The sequence below is a fragment of the Capra hircus genome, chromosome 9 (assembly GCF_001704415.2).
Source record: "Capra hircus breed San Clemente chromosome 9, ASM170441v1, whole genome shotgun sequence".
In the NCBI taxonomy this organism is placed as follows: Eukaryota; Metazoa; Chordata; class Mammalia; order Artiodactyla; family Bovidae; genus Capra; species Capra hircus.
The window spans coordinates 28,967,920-28,988,075 of NC_030816.1; the positions used below are offsets into that span (position 1 = coordinate 28,967,920).

A 20,156-nucleotide genomic window follows, 5' to 3' on the forward strand; every position below is an offset into this window, starting at 1 on the left:
GCCCTCATGGCCAAGTACCAGAGTCCCCATAATCAAAGGCCAAGCAACGTCAAAATGCAAGTCCCAGGCAGGTTGATACGCTCCCATTGATAGCTTACCTTAACTCAAGCAGTTTTGATTACCATGTTGTCAGTGTTTCTTTCTCCCGTAATTGTCAGACAAGATTCAGTCCCTCTGCAGGTGTGTATTACCTCTTCCGTCTTCTCTCTCTCTCTGCTCCTTCTGCTATTCTAAATGAACCCAAGTTACACTACATCGTCTCCATTTCTTTTATATTTTCCTTTCTTTACACTTCTTCATGATTCGTTTTGGATAATTTACTCTGTTTCTCATGAGCTGTGTTTTATCTGCTCTTAATCTCTATCCACGAAGTTCTTAATTTTGGTCACATACTTTACAGTTCTGGAAATTATACTGGTTCTTTTTCAAAGCTGATCTCTTTCTTTTTATAATTTCTAGATACCTACACTAAACTTCCAAGCCTAGCTTTCTTTTTAAATCTCCTTGAATATGTAAGCTTAGTTGTTGAAAATATGAACTCATAAGTCTGATATCTTATGTTTTAACTTTACTGTCTTGTCTCCCCATATGTTTGGTTATTGTTGTGTACTGGATTATATCTTTAATAAAACACTCAAAGGAAGAATTTCCAATTCAAGACCTCAAGTATTCTGAGCTACTCGGTTCACACAGAGTTTGACTGAAGTCCACGCAGGTCTGGTTTAGTTTAAGCTCACTTATTCCTAGAGTACAATCCTTCAGGGCTCCAACCACAGTGGGGAGCAGCTTAGTAGGTCCCCGTCCTTGGCTGGCCCGAGTCTCTGCCCTTTGTCTCAATAACCCAGTGAGGCTGCCAGAAGCAAGCTCAGAGCTTTTAAAAGAAGATTACTAGTGCTCACCCATATCTATGTTTTCTTCGTTTTCCTGAGTGCACAGCTAGATCACATTTCCCAGCCTCTCTTGCATTTAGGTGGGGCTGCGCAATCTGTGGAACGTAACAGAAAGTGATATGAATCACTTCTAGATCTGGCCCATAAACACTCCCACACAGACTCCTCACTTCCTTTACTCGTGCACTGGTTGAAGAGAGAGGCCGCGGAGGGCTTAAAGAAGGGTGGACACACAACAGGGGTGAAGCCTGGATCCACGAGGGACCACCCGGAGCAGTTTCCTGGCCATCTTACACTAAACGGTGAGAGGAACAAGAAACACGCGCTTATGTGTTAAGCCTCTGAGACTGGGGGTTACCTGTTTCTGCAATTAGCCTAATCTGATACTTGATTCATCCAGCTTCCCTTCATTGCCCTAACTACAAGGTTGGTGCAAATCACTGACAAAGAGCCCACCATTGGGCTGTGGAAGTGAAAGACTTCCCAACACTTCCTGTGTGAACAAGGATTCTTATTCACATAAGATGTTTACTATCAAAAATTTCTCTTCAAATTTTCTTCAGATAATCACTAAAATTTTTTAAATCAGGAACTTCATTTAGCCATTTCCAACATCAAATCTGATTCTTAAAAAGTTACATTCATGGGACTTCCCTGGTGGTCCAATGGTTAAGAATCCACCTGCCAATGCAGGAGACATGGGTTCCATCCCTGATCCAGGAAGACTCCACACGCCATGGGGCAACTAAGCCAGTATGCCACAACCACTGAACCTACACGCCGCACCTACTGAAGCCCATGCGCCCTAGAGCCTGTGCTCCGCAACAAGAGAGAGCACCTCAATGAGAAGCCTGCGTACCGCAACTAGAGAGTAATCAAGACCCAACAGCCAAAATCACACTTCTTTAAAAGTTATGGTCATGGAGGTAACTTTTCTCATTACAAATGTGAAAAGGTTTTATCTGAAAGTTTTGTTCAAATTCAGTATTTGATATACTTAAAATACCTTTATGAATTTATTTTTCCCCTCATGATTACATAACATATAGAAGTATAATAAACGTTTTCACCAAACCACATATAGATGCTGCCAAACCATCTTATATAGCCTAGTGTGCCATAAGATCACCAAATAGTATCATTTTTGATGTGTGACATCTTGATCACTAGGACTGGTAAACTGGTAATGAAGTTGCCACAGGCCCACTCGCCCCCTCTTTTTTTACCAGCATTCATCATTTAAAGGTGTCTGGGGCATTCAACTGCATTAACTAAAAAAGCCTCTAAACAATTATGATAATTTAAACTTCATTTAGAATGTTTTTGGAGAAATGAAGAATGCCTATGTGGGGTAGTCTGATTACAGTTATGACTCCAGTTATTCTTGCCTCCTTGTCCACACCTTTTATATTGTGACTTTCTAGTTCTAGTTGAAGACATGGAATCTGTCTGCACAACCCTTCAATCTGGGTGGGCTTGTAATTTATCACAGCCAATAGAACAAGGCAAAAGTGACAAATTTCCAGTTATGAACTTAGGTCTCAAGAGGCTTTAAATGCTTCCACTCACCCTGTTGCAGCGCCTCAGCTGGCCTGCTAGAGGAGGAATGGACAGAAGGAGAGCCATTTGCCTATAGCCAGCCAGGCCTCCAAAGAGATGAGCAAGCAACAGCAGCAAGGCTGAGTGTCGATACATAAGTGGATGCACAATTGGTCAAAATAACTTCCCACCTCACCTCCCAACTTGCTAGCTGACTAGAGAGTGACAGTAAATGCTTCAGCTCACTGAATTTAGAGGGCAATTTACCGAAATGCTACACTTGCTACAGAGATTTACTAAGTAAAGCCCATGTTTTAGAAGTCATTAGCAAGTGCAGCACATGTAGAAAAAATATGACCTAGCTTTCACAGCGAACAATAGATTTTACTTAAGTGATAAATATATGTTAGCACGGAGTGCCATTTATTTTACGCTCATTTATTTTTGTAATCAATTTTTGAATTTTTATGGTACAGTATAAAACTTATTTCTAAAAAGAAAACTTACGATTTACTGTATATAAGAACCAGAAAAAAAGCCATAAAATTATGTGGCATCCTTATACAGATCACAAGATGACAAAGACCCAGTTGAATGAAAATAGAAAGCCACAGAGAGAAAACAAATTGACATGAAGATGGAACTGGGAGGGGGACAAGAACTCACTGCAATAGAACTAAAATTGTAAGAGCATTCCATTAGAAAAAGGAACAATTTGGATCGATAGTTCCTGGAACAAAAATATACAAGAAGCATGAAGAGCTAATAAGCGAAAAATATAGTCAACGGCTGAGTAATACTCCATTGCATATATGTACCACAGCTTTCTTATCCATTCATCTGCTGATGGACATCTAGGTTGCTTCCATGTCCTGGCTATTATAAACAGTGCTGCGATGAACACTGGGGTATACGTGTCTCTTTCAATTCTGGTTTCCTCGATGTGTATGCCCAGCAGTGGGATTGCTGGGTCATAAGGCAGTTCTATTTGCAGTTTTTTAAGGAATCTCCACACTGTTCTCCATAGTGGCTGTACTACTTTGCATTCCCACCAACAGTGTAAGAAGGTTCCCTAAGAAAGCTGTGGTACATATACACAATGGAGTATTACTCAGCCATTAAGAAGAATACATTTGAATCAGTTCTAATGAGGTGGATGAAACTGGAGCCTATTATACAGAGTGAAGTAAGCCAGAAAGAAAAACATCAATACAGTATACTAACGCATATATATGGAATTCAGAAAGATGGTAATGATAACCCTGTATGCGGGACAGCAAAAGCGACACAGATGTATAGAACAGTCTTTTGGACTCTGTGGGAGAGGGAGAGGGTGGGATGATTTGGGAGAATGGCATTGAAACATGTATAATATCATATAAGAAATGAATTGCCAGTCCAGGTTCGATGCAGGATACTGGATGCTTGGGGCTGGTGCACTGGGATGACCCAGAGAGGAGGGAGGAGGGGGGCGGTTCAGGATGGGGAACACGTGTACACCTGTGGCGGATTCATGTTGATGTATGGCAAAACCAATACAATATTGTAAAGTAATTAGCTTCCAATTAAAATAGATAAATTTAATAAAAAAACATATAGTCAAGCTCAATGGTAACCATAGAAAGACAAAATAAGAATGATGTATCATTTTCCATACAGCAATTTTCCAAAGAAAAATAAATTACACTGGGACTCCCCTGGTGGTACAGTGGATAAGAATCCACCTACCAATCCTGGGGACATGGTTTCAGTCCCTGCTCTGTGAAGATTTCACATCCCGTGGAGCAACTAAGCCCATGTGCCACAACTACTGGTCCTGCACACCACAACTACTAAAGCCCGTGTGCCTAGAGCCTGTGCTCCACAACAGGAGAAGCCACCACAATGAGAAGCCCTGGCACCACAGCAAAGAGTAGTGCCACAACTAGATAAAGCTGCACCAGGGCAACCAAAAATAAATAAAGTTATTAAAAAAATAAATTATACTACTCAATGCTGGAAGGCATATAATGAGATATCCATTGCTGCTGGGTGATTAAATCAGTCAGAAAAAAAAAACGTTGGATTGTATTGAGAGCCTTAAAGAAGTCATAAACTTGACCCTGTCATTCTGCTTCTGGAAATCAATCTACAGGAAATAACCAAAAATTCAACAAAAGGCTATACACAAGGATTATTTATGACTATGAGAATCAAAAATCAACTTTACAGCATAACAAACAAGAGGCATGGCTCAATAGGGCACATTAATATAATGGAATAATATGTTGCCAACAAATAATGGTGCTTACAAAAAATATTTTATGATGTAGAAACTCACTTATGATAAAAAGCTAAGTGGAAACAGGACAATGTAAAATTATAATTGTATTCAAAATATATAAGTAGGACAATGGCTACATAAATATGTAAAAAACACTAATAGTTGCTATCGCTAAATGGTCTAAATGATAGACTTAGAGGGTTTTAATTTACTATATTTTTTAGTTTTTTCTGTATTTTCTAAAGGGTCTGAGAATATACTATAGCCAAAAAAGCATAAAACCAGAATTGGTATAACAAAACAATGTTTGTTCAGTTCAGTTCAGTCGCTCAGTCGTGTCCGACTCTGCAACCCCGTGAACTGCAGCACGCCAGGCCTACCTGTCCATCACCAACTCCCCGGAGTCTACCCAAACCCATGTCCATTGAGTTGGTGATGTCATCCAACCATCTCATCCTCTGTTGTCCCCTTCTCCTCCTGCCCTCAATCTTTCCCAGCATCACAGTCTTTTCCAATGAGTCAGCTCTTTGAATGAGGTGGCCAAAGTATTGGAGTTTCAGCTTCAACATCAGTCCTTCCAATGAACACCCAGGACTGATCTCCTTTAGGATGGACTGGTTGGATCTCCTTGCAGTCCAAGGAATTCTCAAGAGTCTTCTCCAACACCACAGTTCAAAAGCATCAATTCTTTGGTGCTCAACTCTCACATCTATACATGACTACTGGAAAAACCATAGCCTTGACTAGACGGACCTTTGTTGGCAAAGTACTGTCTCTGCTTTTTTGAGATCTTTACTAATTCCAAACAAAATACACTCTTTGTTTTTGTTTTTCAGCTATTTAGCCCCCTTCATCTTCCCTGGGCTTCCCTGATAGCTCAGTTGGTAAAGAATCCACCTGCAATGCAGGAGACCCCAGTTCAATTCCTGGGTTGGGAAGATCTGCTGGAGAAGGGATAGGCTACCCACTCCAGTATTCTTGGGCTTCCCTGGTAGCTCAGCTGATAAAGAATCCACCTGCAATGTGGAAGACCTGGGTTGGGAGGATTCCCCAGGAGAAGGGAAAGGCTACCCACTCCAGTATTCGGGCCTGGAAAATTCCATGGACTGTATAGTGCATGGAGTCACAAAGAGTCTGACACAACCAAGACTTTTCACTTCACCTCACTCATCTTCTCTGTGTATAAAATATTCAACATAAATGCACATATTAAAGAGCTTGAGGACTCACAAATCTATTTAAATCTGCAGTTGCAACCCTAACTTACTCCAGTGTATGAGACTGGAGTCCCAAAACTGTTAGTGTTGATTTGTGAAAAATACAGTTTGAGCCATGTGGGTCCACTTAAACACAGATTTTTTTTTTTGGTAGTAAATACTGAAGTGCTACATGATCCATGGTTGGTTGACTCCAAGGGTGCAGAACCTCAGGTGTGGAGGAACCAAGTATACAGAGGGCCAACTATAACTTTCATATGGATCTTCAACTGTGTAGAGGGCCGGCAGCCTATTTCTGTATGGTTCAAAGGTCAACTGTACTGTATTCACCTCAGGGTCCCTAGCACCTTGCAAGACCAGGGAACAGAATCTTGCACAATCCAAGACCGCTGAATAAATGAATATACTGTCACCAATTCTTCAAAATCAATTATATTTGCGGAAAGTTTCCCTGGGGGCTCAGTGGTGAAGAAGCTGCCTGCCAGTGCAGAAGACACAGGTTTGATTCCCGATGCAAGAGAATCCCACATGCCACGGAGCAACTAAACCCGTGCGCCATCTATTGAGCCTGTGCTCCACAACAAGAGAAGCCACCATAATGAGAAGCCTGAACACCCCTACTAGAGAGCAGACCCCATTGACTGCAACTAGAGAAAAGCCCACACAGCCACAAAGACCCAGCACAGCCAACAAGAAATAAATAAAATGGAAAAAATTTATATTAACTGAATGTTTAAGAAATACAAGGCATCATACTAAGTCCTACAAGGGCTTTACAAAATACAGAGAAGACACACTTCTCCACTCTTCTGACTTCACTAACCTAGCACTAAATTGCATGCACATGATGCCTATGGTAGGTGCAAATATTTATAGCTCTGTTCTGCATTAACTGATCTGCCTATATAAGTAAACCACAGCATAAAACACTGTTTGAAATCATAATTAGTATTATAAATTCATGCATTGTGTTCTGTGAATAAGTAAGGCATGTGATTATTTTTGAGTACTAAATGGCACTCTAGTTAGTAGCATCCTTAAGGATGTTATTTTAGCTCAAAATTCAAGTAGCATTACCGAATGAAGATTCTTCTTATGATAGATAATGATGACAGTCTCCATCTTTCTACCTGAGCAATTAAAAAGTTTAATAGTCTTTGATGTGACTGGTTATCTGAATAATTTTCTAAACAAGAACAATTAAAATCCACTTATTCGATGGTTTATGCATTCTCGACTATTGTTTCAAACTCTTTGTTTCTGTGGAAACCTGATGAAAACTTAAAGAACTTAAAATATATAATGAGTTTGCAAAGAGCATTTGTTTTCCTTAATTACCAAGAACATACAGCTGGATTGTATGTAGCATAGCTTTTCTGACGAACTTTTAGGAATAAAAGAGCTTGCCTGCCATCCTCTTTCTCCTGTATGAGAAATGGAACAGCTGTCTGCTTTGGTTTGACCTGGGTACCAGGAGTGGAGTGAGGATTTTCTCAATGCCACACCAACGTGAAAGGCATGAGCGTTACCACTGGGTTGCTGTCTGCCCTGCAATGTGCGGCTGATCCACTTCAGCAACAGGAATGAGCTGTCAGCTTGAGTTTCTTTTTTCTCTGCCTGGTTAATGCTTGTTCCACCACCATTATTTCAGCTCAAGTAGGACAATTATTATTTCAAGCGCTGTCTAGATAATACTGTCCTTAGGGTTACTCTTTATCTGTATAGGCTCCTCTTTATAAATTCCTTGTAGTGATGCCCTGATAGCTCCTCATTAAACAAATATGTGTGGCACCTTGCTTTGTTTACACAGAAATGACAATATCTCAAATCTTAAAAAGAGAAGTGCCTTTTAACAGGGAAAAAAAAAATGCTTGAATGGTATTTGGATGACTGTGTCCTTTTCAAAACAAACAAAAAAAATATCAAAAGAATTGATGTTAAAACAACTATGTGCACCAAACTAATAAAGATGATGACTAGAAAAACAGCACTGAAATGTGTACAAATAATTTCTCAAGGTTGGTGATATGGCACCTTAATATGAGAAATCTTATTAATATGAAGACCATAACATCCAGCCAGGAAATATCTCACCATTCCAGAAAATACTGCCAACTTGCACACATTCTACTTCAGAAGGTGTTCTTTTTGCGCTCAGGCGAAGTCTCACGACTTGATTTATTCAGCCTTGACAGCAGGAGGTTAGTCCTGCCTAGATCTGCCGGATCTTTGTTAAACTCTCCAACCCCTCTGGGGCCTCCTGGGTGGCTCAGTGGTGAAGAATACACCTGTGATGCAGAAGACATGAGTTTGACCCCTCGGTTGGAAAGATCCTCTGGCGAAGGACATGGCACCCCACTCCAGTATTCTTGCCTGGAGAATCCCATGGACAGAGGAGACTGGTGGGCTGCAGTCCAGTGGGTTGCAGAGTCGGATGCAACTGAGCACACACACATACTATCCCCTCTACGGCCAAATAATGATGGTTAATATAGTATTCTTTTGGAGGGAGTGTCATATTTTTAACAGGGTTTGTAAAAACAATGACTCAACAACAACAAAAGTCAACATGGCACACCAGAGACAAGACTGCACCCTCTCCCCACTTTGACGCATCTAGCTCTGCATATCTAATAGGGCTCCAAATCCTCGAGATATCCAATTCTGGAGATTCTGGACCTGAAAACTTCTCAAAACAAACCATATCATATCTGAGTGCCTACAATGTGAAAAGCACTATCCTGGGTTTATTTCTAGGAATTCTTCTAAGTTCAATTGGAGAGTAGAAAACCTCAACAAAATTGGCATTAAAAACATTTGACTTATTGCCTGCAGCATAGAAAACCAAAATGAAAATTATGGAGATAGGTTAAAAATACAACATTAGAAGAACATTAAGAAGTAGGAAATCATTATCATTAGCATCATCATTATTGTTAATAAGCACCACTGAGTGTAAGAATTAATACCACTCCAAGGTAATACATTAAAACTGCAAAGGAATCTCCATAAGATGGTAAGAATTATTGGAATGGATTAATTATACCAACCACCTGGAATTGAGTAAATAGAGACTATAATCTTTAAGCAATTAGTTGGCATCTAAGATGTCCAATTGTTTATTAGACATCTAAAATTTGAGAAGCATCAAGAGTTACCCTTTTAGGAATGAGACAACTGGATTTGACCACGCCAACAAAATTAACATCATGAATGAGTTAGTGTAGTTTAGAACCTTCCATTCAGAAAGACCCTAAATATTTCTAGAATTAGAATGTCCTGCCCAGGTACTTCATTCTAAAGTTTTCAGTTTAACTATGCATGATAGAGAGCAGTCTAGAGTCTATACAAAACAGGACTGCTTCTTTGGTTTTTAAGTCTGAGGTAGATGAGTCTTCAAAGCCTCCTTCACAGACCTTGGCTGGCTAATTATTTCCTAGAATCTACCCTCACCATAAGATTATTCAACCTGGATAGACTCTCTAGCTAGTTTTCAGGGTATCTAAAGTTTCTGAATGAAGGTAATGAGAGGTTTTTAGATTTTTCTTGTAAAATCTAAATCTATGCTTTAGATTTTACAAGAAGCCATGGCAATATTTTGAATTACTAGGCTTTGTTTATAATGACTACCAAAACTTGTTTATCTTTAAGCCAGTTCTAGTCAGATTCTAGAAATATGGGAACAAGTGAGCTGAACAATGCATTATATTAGTCTAACAAGAAAGCTCATATTCTCCATGTCCAGAACACAGGCAGCAAAACACTTTCCAAAAACACGTCGTATACAAATGTATGTGTCTGTGAATATTTCACTAGTTGGTTTCTTTAAGGAGCTTTTGGTTAGACGGTATTTAGTTTAACACGGTTCTTTATTTTTAAGTAACCATGTATAATTAATCTTTTAAGATGATAAACAATGAGGAAATTTTAACCGCACAAGCAGCTAGTCCTTTGAAATGCTTAACCTAGGTATTAACAACCCAGCAGACACTGAAAAACATATTGGCAGGGGGAAGAAAATCAGCCCAATGGTTGCTAGAATTATTTCAAAGTCATTTGTTAAAATAATGCTAAAAAAACCCTGTTCTAATTTCCCACTGCAGAAGGCATTTCCTTAGCTAGTTCAGAACAATGGAAAATTAAACATTATTGCTAATGCCTCAGACATTATGATATCTGATTGTATAGACTACAGAAGGTAATAAACATGTGGCCAAGACTGATACATGTTTCTATCTTTTTCTATTTTTGATATAATGACTTTGTAAGAATGTATATGATAATAATGAAGTGATTAGTAACAATACTACCAAAATCATTGAAAACAGGAGCTGACAGACTAGTTAATGTAATTGAGCCATCCTGAGCATCCCTCAGTAGAGGGCAGTATTTGCTACATCTGGTGGGAGGAAAGTCTGTGTTATAAATTTCTTTGGCTTTGAGACCTATCCAGAAGAATGTGAAAGACTACTCCCATATGATGCAATATGAGGTTCTATGCCCTTTGCTACTGGTTCCACATGTGAATAGGAAATGAAAGGTCAATCAGTGCTAACTTTACCCTTTGCATTTCAGGCATGAAAGGTAATATTTAGGACACTAAAAAGTAACTTTGTAAAGAACTTTAGAATAGCAAAGAAAGTGCTTAAATTTGAGAATGATGGCTTCTGAAAGTGTTAAAAAGTCTAACAAATGAAGAGGCTTTATTTTGCTTTGTGAGTATTCACTGGGAAAAACTGAATCCTCTTAGAGGTGAATATTAGAAAAGCCTAAACAAAGCAAGCAATGTAGATATCAAAGAGTTATTTTTCCTTGTACTCTTCTGCTTTTCAAATCATGGAAATATTCAGCGAAAAATGCTAACTTTACATTCTAAGGATATTAAAATGTGAAACAGAACAAGGTTATATGCCCCTTGTACTGCTGGTTACACAAAGGGCCAACTCCTTGAAACTGATTAAAACCAATAGAATTCTTCATTCCATCTTCCTGTCAAAAAGACAACTTTGAATTATCTACTCCCCAAGTTTTTAAAAAAGATACAACATTCGTGAAAGGCTTGAAAGTTAATCTATCCACTTAACATTGAAAACTATTTCTCTAGATCAAATCAAATAATAAAGAGAAAAGCTTAGTTGAAAGTACTTTTTTTCAATCTCTATAGCACTAGTTTCACTGAATTGTAATTTGTCATTATGCCCCCAGCTTATATATAAGAGTCTGTGCAATACAAACCTATACTAGTAGCAGGAATGTTGCTGGGAAAACGTCCATTGGCATCTTTCAGATGTTCCTCTATGAAAGGTCCACGTGCTATGCTGTGCTTTGTCGCACAGCCCTGGAGGGCTACAGGCTCCTCTGTCCATGGGGATTCTCCAGGCAAGAATACTGGAGTGGATTGCTATGCCCTCCTCCAGGGGATCTTCCCAACCCAGGGATCAAACCCAGGTCTCCCACATTCCAGGCGGATTCTAAGGATATTCCCTGAGCCACCAGGGAAGTCCAAGAATACTGGCACGGGTAGCCTATCTCTTCTCTGGGCAGCCTATCCCTTCTCCAGGGGATCTTCCAGACCCAGGACTCAAACCAGGGTCTCCTGCATTGCAGGTGGATTCTTTACCAGCTGAGCTACCAGGTAAGCCCCACCTTCACTTCTTCTGAAGGACTAACTTGCTTCTGTCTTCTAACTTACTAAATATCCTTTCCCCTCTTTGGCTGAAGGGAGAGTGAGTGTTGATTTAATCATTCCATTTTAAGAACTTCGTAGAAGTTTCTGACATGAACTGATAGATACTAACTTTTCCTGTCTTTCAACTTTACTATTCTCTATTTTCTCTTTGCTCTAATTTTTTTAAGTCTATTTAATTCTATTTGTGTGTGTAAGTGGGGGTTTGTGTATACATACATGTACACATACACACAAAATACTTCTTGGAATCAAGTAAGATATAAGTAAACATACACAGAAATTAACTTTTTCTATTTCTTTTTAAAGCTTATTTTGTTACTTATTTTGCTTTTAAAAAGGAAATAAAAGAGAAACAGGGAAATAAAATGTCAGCAAGAACTTCAGATAATAAACAGCGTGAGCTTGTGCTCTGTCGCTCAGTCATGTCCGACTCTTTTTAGACCCCGTGGACTGTAGCCCACCAGGATCCTCTGTCCATGGGGTTTCCCAGGCAAGAATACTGAAGTGGATAGCCATTTCCTTCTCTAGGGGATCTTCCCAACCCAGGGATCGGACCCAGGTCTGGATTCAGATGGTAAACCATCTGAGCTACCAGGGAAGCTCTAAATAATATTAAACAGCAGTGCCTCTCAGTTTCGTTAGTTAACAAGTATGCACTGAACACCCATCAGTTACATAGTACTAAATGTAGAGAGCGGTATTCTTAGAGAAGGTGGGTTTTTCAATGGAAAAGGAAATTGTCCGGTGTAGGAAAGTAGAAATCTATTTCATAAATGTGGAATTAAATGGAATTTGGTGAAGAAAGAAGCTTGACGAAAGCAAACCATCACTGGCCTTAATAAAGCAGTAAAGGAGATTAGAAAATGTACTGTGGAGGCTGCAGCAATCCAGAATGAAGTGAATATTTGAAAATTTGGATTTGTATTAGGACACGACAGAGAAATGTAGAAAGTTCAGGGAAGAAGCTGATAATACCAAAATGTATGCAAGATAATTTTTATATATTCATGTAAATGTGTATAATAATTTGCTGTTTACAGAGTTTCTACATAAAGCTGAAAGCTGTAAAATTAGATTAAGATGAGGTGCTTGTTATAGTCTATTAAGACCTTCTACAAAGCAATATCCAAATCCCAAGATGCTACTATCTAGTAAGTTACTTCCATGTTTAAAAATTCTTTAAAAGAGTGGGAAATACTACTGTTGCTACTGAACCTTTGATTCATCTACGCTAGCACCTTTCTCTGGTTCCTTCAACTGACTCTCGTGATAATGTATTTTCCAACCACACCCCTACATCGCTTCCATTTTCTATGTCAGTTCAGGTGATTTCATTGACCCCCTGAGGCTCCAAATTAACACACCCCTACAAATATCTTCCAGGTCTATAACTTCCGTACTAGACTTCCAATCATTTGTAACAGCCCTTCTCTTACCTCTGGTATTTCTATTAAGGGTCTTGCTGTTCCTCTGGTCATCCAAACTGAAAATGTCAGAGCTCGCAGTGACTCGCTTTGGACCTAAGATCTTTCTATATCCAATCCCACAGATCTCTCTCATATTCATCTGTTCTTTCAATCTATTGTGAGAATTTGGTTTCTGTCTCTGGGTGATGGGGCAACTAGGAGCTGAAATCCAGTCCACGCTCGGTTTGCTAAGCCATGCACCTTGATGAGGGGAAGCATCATCCCTCAAAAGGAAAGGGCACACTTTTTTCCACATAATGGCATTACTGCTCACTTAGGTCCATGTCCATCCTCAAGGGCAGCTTTATCTACTGCATACAAGGCTCCACATATGGTAGCAGCAGAGCCAATCCTGTATTTCTTTGCCAGATTATCCCATACAGATCTGCTAAAAAAAAAAAAATACTGACGCGTTTGCTTTATGCTGAAGAAGGTTCTCATCCAAACTCTACTACCTGATAATGCAAGCCCCTTTACACTGACTTCAACCTTCTATCCTGCCTGAGTGCACATCACTCTCCCACACAAAAGTTCCAGCCAAGACTCTTCAATCTGTAGATAGAAAATTCCGAATCATCAGTTTTTTCCTTTCAGCACTTTAAAGATGTTGTTGTATAGTTTTCAGGTTTCCATCGCTTTCAATAAGAAGTTGGTCCTTAATTACATCCTTGTTCCTCTAGCTGCTTTGAAATTTTCTTTATCTTTGATTTTCAACAGTCTGACCATGATATGCTTAGGAGTGATTTTCTTTCTATCTGCTATCTCAAAGTTTTTTGAGCTTCAAGAATCTGTAAAATTACATCTTTTACTAAGTTTCAGCCATTTTTTCTTTACAAATTTTTTCTGCCCTACTCTCTCGCCTTTTTCCTTCTGGGATTCCAATGACATATGAGTTAAACCTTTTGATATAGTTTAAGTCATGAGGCTTTGTTTTAAAAAATCTTTCTCTGTTTTTCAGATGGCATAATTTCTCTTCATCTCCAGACCTCCCTCATGGTCCAGTGGTTAAGAATCCACCTGCCAATTCAGAGGACACGAGTTCAGTCCCTGGTGCCTGAAGATTTCATATGCTGAGGGGTAAACAATCCCACGTGCCTGAAGCTCACTCCCTACAGTCTGTGTGGAGCCTGTGCTCTACAGGAGACGCCACCTCAATGGGAAGCCCGTGCACTGCAACTAGAGAAGCCCCTGCTCCCCGCAACTAAAGAAAGCGCAAGCATAGCAGCAAAGACCCAGCACAGCCAAAAATGATAAATAGTTTTAAAAATTTCTATTGATCTATCTTTAAGTGTACCTACAGAAGCAGAAGATATTAAGAAGAGATGGCAAGAATACACAGAAGAACTGTACAAAAAAGATCTTCACGACCCAGATAATCACAATGGTGTGATCACTCATCTAGAGCCAGACATCCTGGAATGTGAAGTCAAGTGGGCCTTAGAAAGCATCACTACAAACAAAGCTAGTGGAGGTGATGGAATTCCAGTTGAGCTATTTCAAATCCTGAAAGATGATGCTGTGAAAGTGCTGCACACAATATGCCAACAAATTTGGAAAACTCAGCAGTGGCCACAGGACTGGAAAAGGTCAGTTTTCATTCCAATCCCAAAGAAAGGCAATGCCAAAGAATGCTCAAACTACCGAACAATTGCACTCATCTCACACGCTAGTAAAGTAATGCTCAAAATTCTCCAAGCCAGGCTTCAGCAATAGGTGAACCGTGAAATTCCTGATGTTCAAGCTGGTTTTAGAAAAGGCAGAGGAACCAGAGATCAAATTGCCAACATCTGCTGGACCATGGAAAAAGCAAGAGAGTTCCAGAAAAACATCTATTTCTGCTTTATTGACTATGCCAAAGCCTTTGACTGTGTGGATCACAATAAACTGTGGAAAATTCTCAAAGAGATGGGAATACCAGACCACCTGACCTGCCTCTTGAGAAATCTGTATGTAGGTCAGGAAGCAACAGTTAGAACTGGACATGGAACAACAGACTGGTTCTAAATAGGAAAAGGAGTACGTCAAGGCTGTATATTGTCACCCTGCTTATTTAACTTCTATGCAGAGTACATCATGAGAAACGCTGAGTTGGAAGAAACACAAGCTGGAATCAAGATTGCTGGGAGAAATATCAATAACCTCAGATATGCAGATGACACCACCCTTATGGCAGAAAGTGAAGAGGAACTAAAAAGCCTCTTGATGAAGGTAAAAGAGGAGAGTGAAAAAGTTGGCTTAAAGCTCAACATTCAGAAAACGAAAATCATGGCATCTGGTCCCATCACTTCATGGGAAATAGATGGGGAAACAGTGGAAACAGTGTCAGACTTTATTTTTTTGGGCTCCAAAATCACTGCAGATGGTGACTGCAGCCATGAAATTAAAAGACGCTTACTCCTTGGAAGGAAAGTTATGACCAACCTAGAGAGCATATTCAAAAGCAGAGACATTACTTTGCCAACAAAGGTCCGTGTAGTCAAGGCTATGGTTTTTCCAGTGGTCATGTATGGATGTGAGAGTTGGACTGTGAAGAAGGCTAAGCACTGAAGCATTGATGCTTTTGAACTGTGGTGTTGGAGAAGACTCTTGAGAGTCCCTTGGACTGCAAGGAGATCCAACCAGTCCATTCTGAAGGAGATCAGCCGTGGGATTTCTCTGGAAGGAATGATGCTAAAGCTGAAACTCCAGTACTTTGGCCACCTCATGCGAAGAGCTGACTCATTGGAAAAGACTCTGATGCTGGGAGGGATTGGGGGCAGGAGGAGAAGGGGACAACAGAGGATGAGATGGCTGGATGGCATCACTGACTCAATGGACGCGAGTCTGGGTGAACTCTGGGAGTTGGTGATGGACAGGGAGGCCTGGCGTGCTACGATTCATGGGGTCGCAAAGAGTCGGACACAACTGAGCAACTGAACTGAACTGAACTGAACTCTCTTATCATTTGCAATCTAGTGTTAAGCACATATGGTGAACTTAAAATTTTTTCGTCTAGAATTTCTAATTTCCAGAAGTCTTAGAATTTTCATTTGGTTCTTTTTTTATAGTTTCAATTTCTCTGTTATGATTTCCTTTTTGTTCATTCAATACCAGTATATAGCTCTTATTTTCCTGAGTATAAATATAAAAGCTACTTCAAAATCTTTGCCTATAATTCTATCATCTGTGTCATTTCAGGTTCAGTTTCTGTTGATTACCTTTTTCTCTTTTAAAATGGGTCAGATTTACCTATTTCTAGACACATCTAGTAATTTTTTATTATATTCTGAATATTATGGATGATATGTTGTAGAGACTTGAGATTCTTTTATATTCCAACAAAGTATATTGATTTTGTTGTTGTAGCTATCATAGTAGATAATTAATCTGGGTAGTCTCAAACTCCAGACTCTATCTCCTCTGTGATGGGCAGTGACTAAAAATCTCTGTTCAATTTATTTTTAGCCTTAGTTGCACATATATAGTTTAACCCAAGACTTGGGCAGAGTTTATATGAAGGATGTTGGACTCTTTCTCTCATTTCCATTTCTCCTCTTATTCTGCAGCTGCTATGGTCACTCTCCCTCTGATTCCTCAAGTTAGGAATACTGCAGGTTTCCATCTGTTTTTAGATAGCCCATAAAAAGTCAACTGTGATCTGCTCTCAAGCAAAAAAAAAAAAAAATTATAAAAATAAGAATTCATCAGAGTCAATATTTTCTCCATGTGTGGATAGTGCTCCACTTTCTCCCTGCTTTTGGTTGCTCAATAATGCCTTCCAGATAATTATTTCTTAGATTTTGTCCAGAGTGACAGTTGTGATCTATAGGTCGGTTGGTCAGACAGGAGATACTCTATTATTAGTGGAAGGAGGACCCTCCTGGGTCTTGAAATCTCTAAATATACTCTGAAATTTTCTACCTCTGTGTGTTTCATAGAAGCATAAAACCTCAGAGGAGGAAAAGATCACAAACGTTGCCCTCATGATCCCCCATCCTCAGGACCAACCAAACAGCCACCCCTCGCACCCTCCCAATCCCTTCCTGCGCCAGCAGTGTCTCCAGCCCTGCAGCCTTCAATGCTCAGTCCCTCTCTGACTACCGACACAAGTCTGGTCGTACAGACCCTATGGTACTAATTATAATCTGCCTCACACGCTATATTCTACTCATATTTTCTCCTCTAAACTAAGTGGTGACTGACTTTTATTCATCTGCCTACCGCACCTAGAACTATGCCAGCTTTCCATTAAGTACAGTAGGTTTCACTTTCCACAATTTCAATTAACTGTGGTGAACCCTGGTCTGAAAACATTAAATGGAAAATTCCAGAAATAAACAATTCATAAGTCTTTAAACTGCACATTGTTCTGTGTGGTGTGATGAAATCTTGCACTATCCAGTTCAGAATGTGAATCACATCTTGGTCAAGGGTATTCGGCCCAGTAGTCACTTAGTAGCCATCTCAAGTATCAGATCAATTCTCTGGATATCCCAGTGCTTATGTTGAAGTAACCCTTATTTTACTTAATAATGGCCCCAAAGTGCAAAAGTAGTGATGTTGGTAATTCAGATATACCAAAGCGAAACTGTAAGGTGCTTCCTTTAAATGAAAAGGTAAAAGTTCCCGACTGAATAAGGAATGAAAAAAAATTTTATGCTGAGGTTGCTAAAATCTATGGTAAGAGTGAATCATCTCCTTGCAAAATTGTGAAGGAAAAAGAATTTCATGCTAACTTTGCTGCTGTATCTTAAACTGTAAAAGTAACAGCCATAGCGCACGACAAGTGCCTAGTTAAGATGGAAAAGGCATTACATTTGTACAATAAGATACTTTGAGAGAGAGACCATATTCTTAAAAATTTTATCATAGTTGTTGTTGTTTAGTCACTAAGTTGTGTCTGACTCTTTTGCAACCTGGTGGATAATTAACCTATTTTATTATTAGTTACTGTTGTTATTGTCTCACTATGCCTAATTTATATAAATTAAACTTTATCATAGATATGTATGTGAAGGAAAAACAATTGTATATATAGTATTCATGGTTTCAGGCATCCACCCACTCTTAATTGCAACTATCCAATATGTTTCAGGATTGGAACATATCCCCCACAGATACAGGGGGACTACTGTACTCAGTGAATATCTATTGAATGACTGGGGGAAAGGGCTATAAATATTAATATAAAATGGGTGGGACTCTCTCTGCTACCCTACTTTATTTGAAGATTACTCCAATAACTAGCATGTTGGCTTATTTATTTAGCAAGCTTCCTTCCTGAAAGGATAACATTCTCAAGAGGAGATACTAGTTGCCTATCTACTAGAACATGCTGGTGAAAGTTATAACCTTTTCTAGAGTTTACTGCCCCATTAGTTTTCCTAAAACATTGTTTTATGTACCATGTTCTGCTCAAAACCTCTGCAGGTGACTCTCTGTGAATCAGGGTAAGAAGTCTATGCTCCTCTGCCTGATATTACGGCCAATCTGTCTGGGATTTTCATTCTTACTTCCCTTTTCTCTCCAACATGGCACTCTGCTCTCATTAGGCAAGTATCTTCTCTTCCTCCGGTAACACTGCTGCTTGCCTTCAGATCACCTTCAGTCTGCTCTTCTGAATTCTACTTGTCTTTCAAGGTCAAGATCACTTTTCTCCTTAAATCTCATGTCTCCTGAGAGCCTTCCTAATTCTTATCATCCTGACCTCCTGATGTACTCATAATATGTATTTAAAGAGCACAGCTCTTTAAAATAGAGTGTTATAGCTGACAAGAGTGAAAGAAATTAGCTAATCACATCATGCATTTTATGATGAGGCACAGTACTTGCACCCAGAGAGATTAAGTGACCTAAGGCCACTCAGCTACATAGTATCTGAGTAACAACTGGGATTCATATTTTTTGATTCAGCTAGACCTCTTTCCACTCTACTGCATTGTCTGGTATTTGATTCATATTATTTCCCTTATTCAATTGTAAACTCTTTGAAAGAAGCTCCTTCCACTCCTTTTATATTCCTCATAACACTGTGGCACATTGATATGGAGGCACTTAAGAAATAGTTGCTGACCACTGAATCATTGTAGGAAACTTGGGAGGGAAATCTTATAAAACATAGGCTTTTTGATTAATAATAGAGTTAAATAGTACTTGATCCTTGACAACAAATAATGTTGTTCTGGTTCTATAAGAATGAAGCCAGTAGCCATGGTAGTTGCAGACCTTTAACATGCTCTGAAAGGAGTTCAGGGTGGAGATCAGGAAGGAAGCCCTCTGTGCTCTGGGAAAACCGGCAGAACAAGCCTTCAGATAGATATTTTTGGGAAAAACCTTTATGAACCAAATTTCTTGCATCTTCTCATACTTAGAAAAGCATGAAAATCATTAACAGAGGCATCTGCTCCTCAAGACTAACAGCAACCTTGGTATATGCTTAACTGCACGTATCTTCTTAGCCAAAATTACATATATACTGACCTAGCCCTTACCTCTTCGGAGGAGTCCCTCAGAGCTATCTGAGAGGCTGTCTCCAGGCTATAGTCCTCAGGAACTCCCCAAATAAAACTGAACTCACAGCTCACATTGTTCTCTTTTTCTAGTTGATACCCTAAAATATGTGGAAATCTCATAATTTCATAATACTATCCCTCACTTCTAGCTTTTTTCTCAAAATCTTTTCCCTGACTCAACAGTATCTTCAAAAGTTATTTTAAGAAACAAAACAGTATATTCTAATAATTCTACTTCTTTCTATAAAATATTTACATCTCAAAGTAATAATAGGTCCAGTGGAGAAGGCAATGGCACCCCACTCCAGTACTCTTGCCTGGAAAATCCCATGGATGGAGGAGCCTGGTAGGCTGCAGTCCATGGGGTCGCGGAGAGTCGGACACGACTGAGCGACTTCATTTTCACTTTTCACTTTCATGCATTGAAGAAGGAAATGGCAACCCACTCCAGTCCAGTACTCTTGCCGGGAGAATCCCAGGGATGGGGGAGCCTGGTGGGCTGCCGTCTATGGGGTCACACAGAGTCGGACACGACTGAAGTGACTTAGCAGCAGCAGCAGTGAGATGTACCTTACTGAATATTTTAATTAGCAATGTAGGA

The 20,156-nt window shown here is 39.5% G+C and overlaps 1 protein-coding gene across 2 annotated transcripts in view; it reads right to left on the reverse strand.

Annotated features, from left to right (window-relative positions):
• LACE1 (lactation elevated 1) overlaps window positions 1–20,156 on the reverse strand; it is a 199,784-nt gene that overhangs the window by 15,932 nt on the left and 163,696 nt on the right. Inside the window, exon 11 of one of the 2 annotated variants that reach the window (XR_001918535.1) lies at window positions 900–985. The exons of the other annotated variant lie outside the window; for it this stretch is intronic. The gene's annotated coding sequence lies outside the window, so the exon portion shown is untranslated. The remainder of the gene's footprint in view (window positions 1–899; window positions 986–20,156) is intronic. 2 annotated transcript variants of the gene reach the window in all.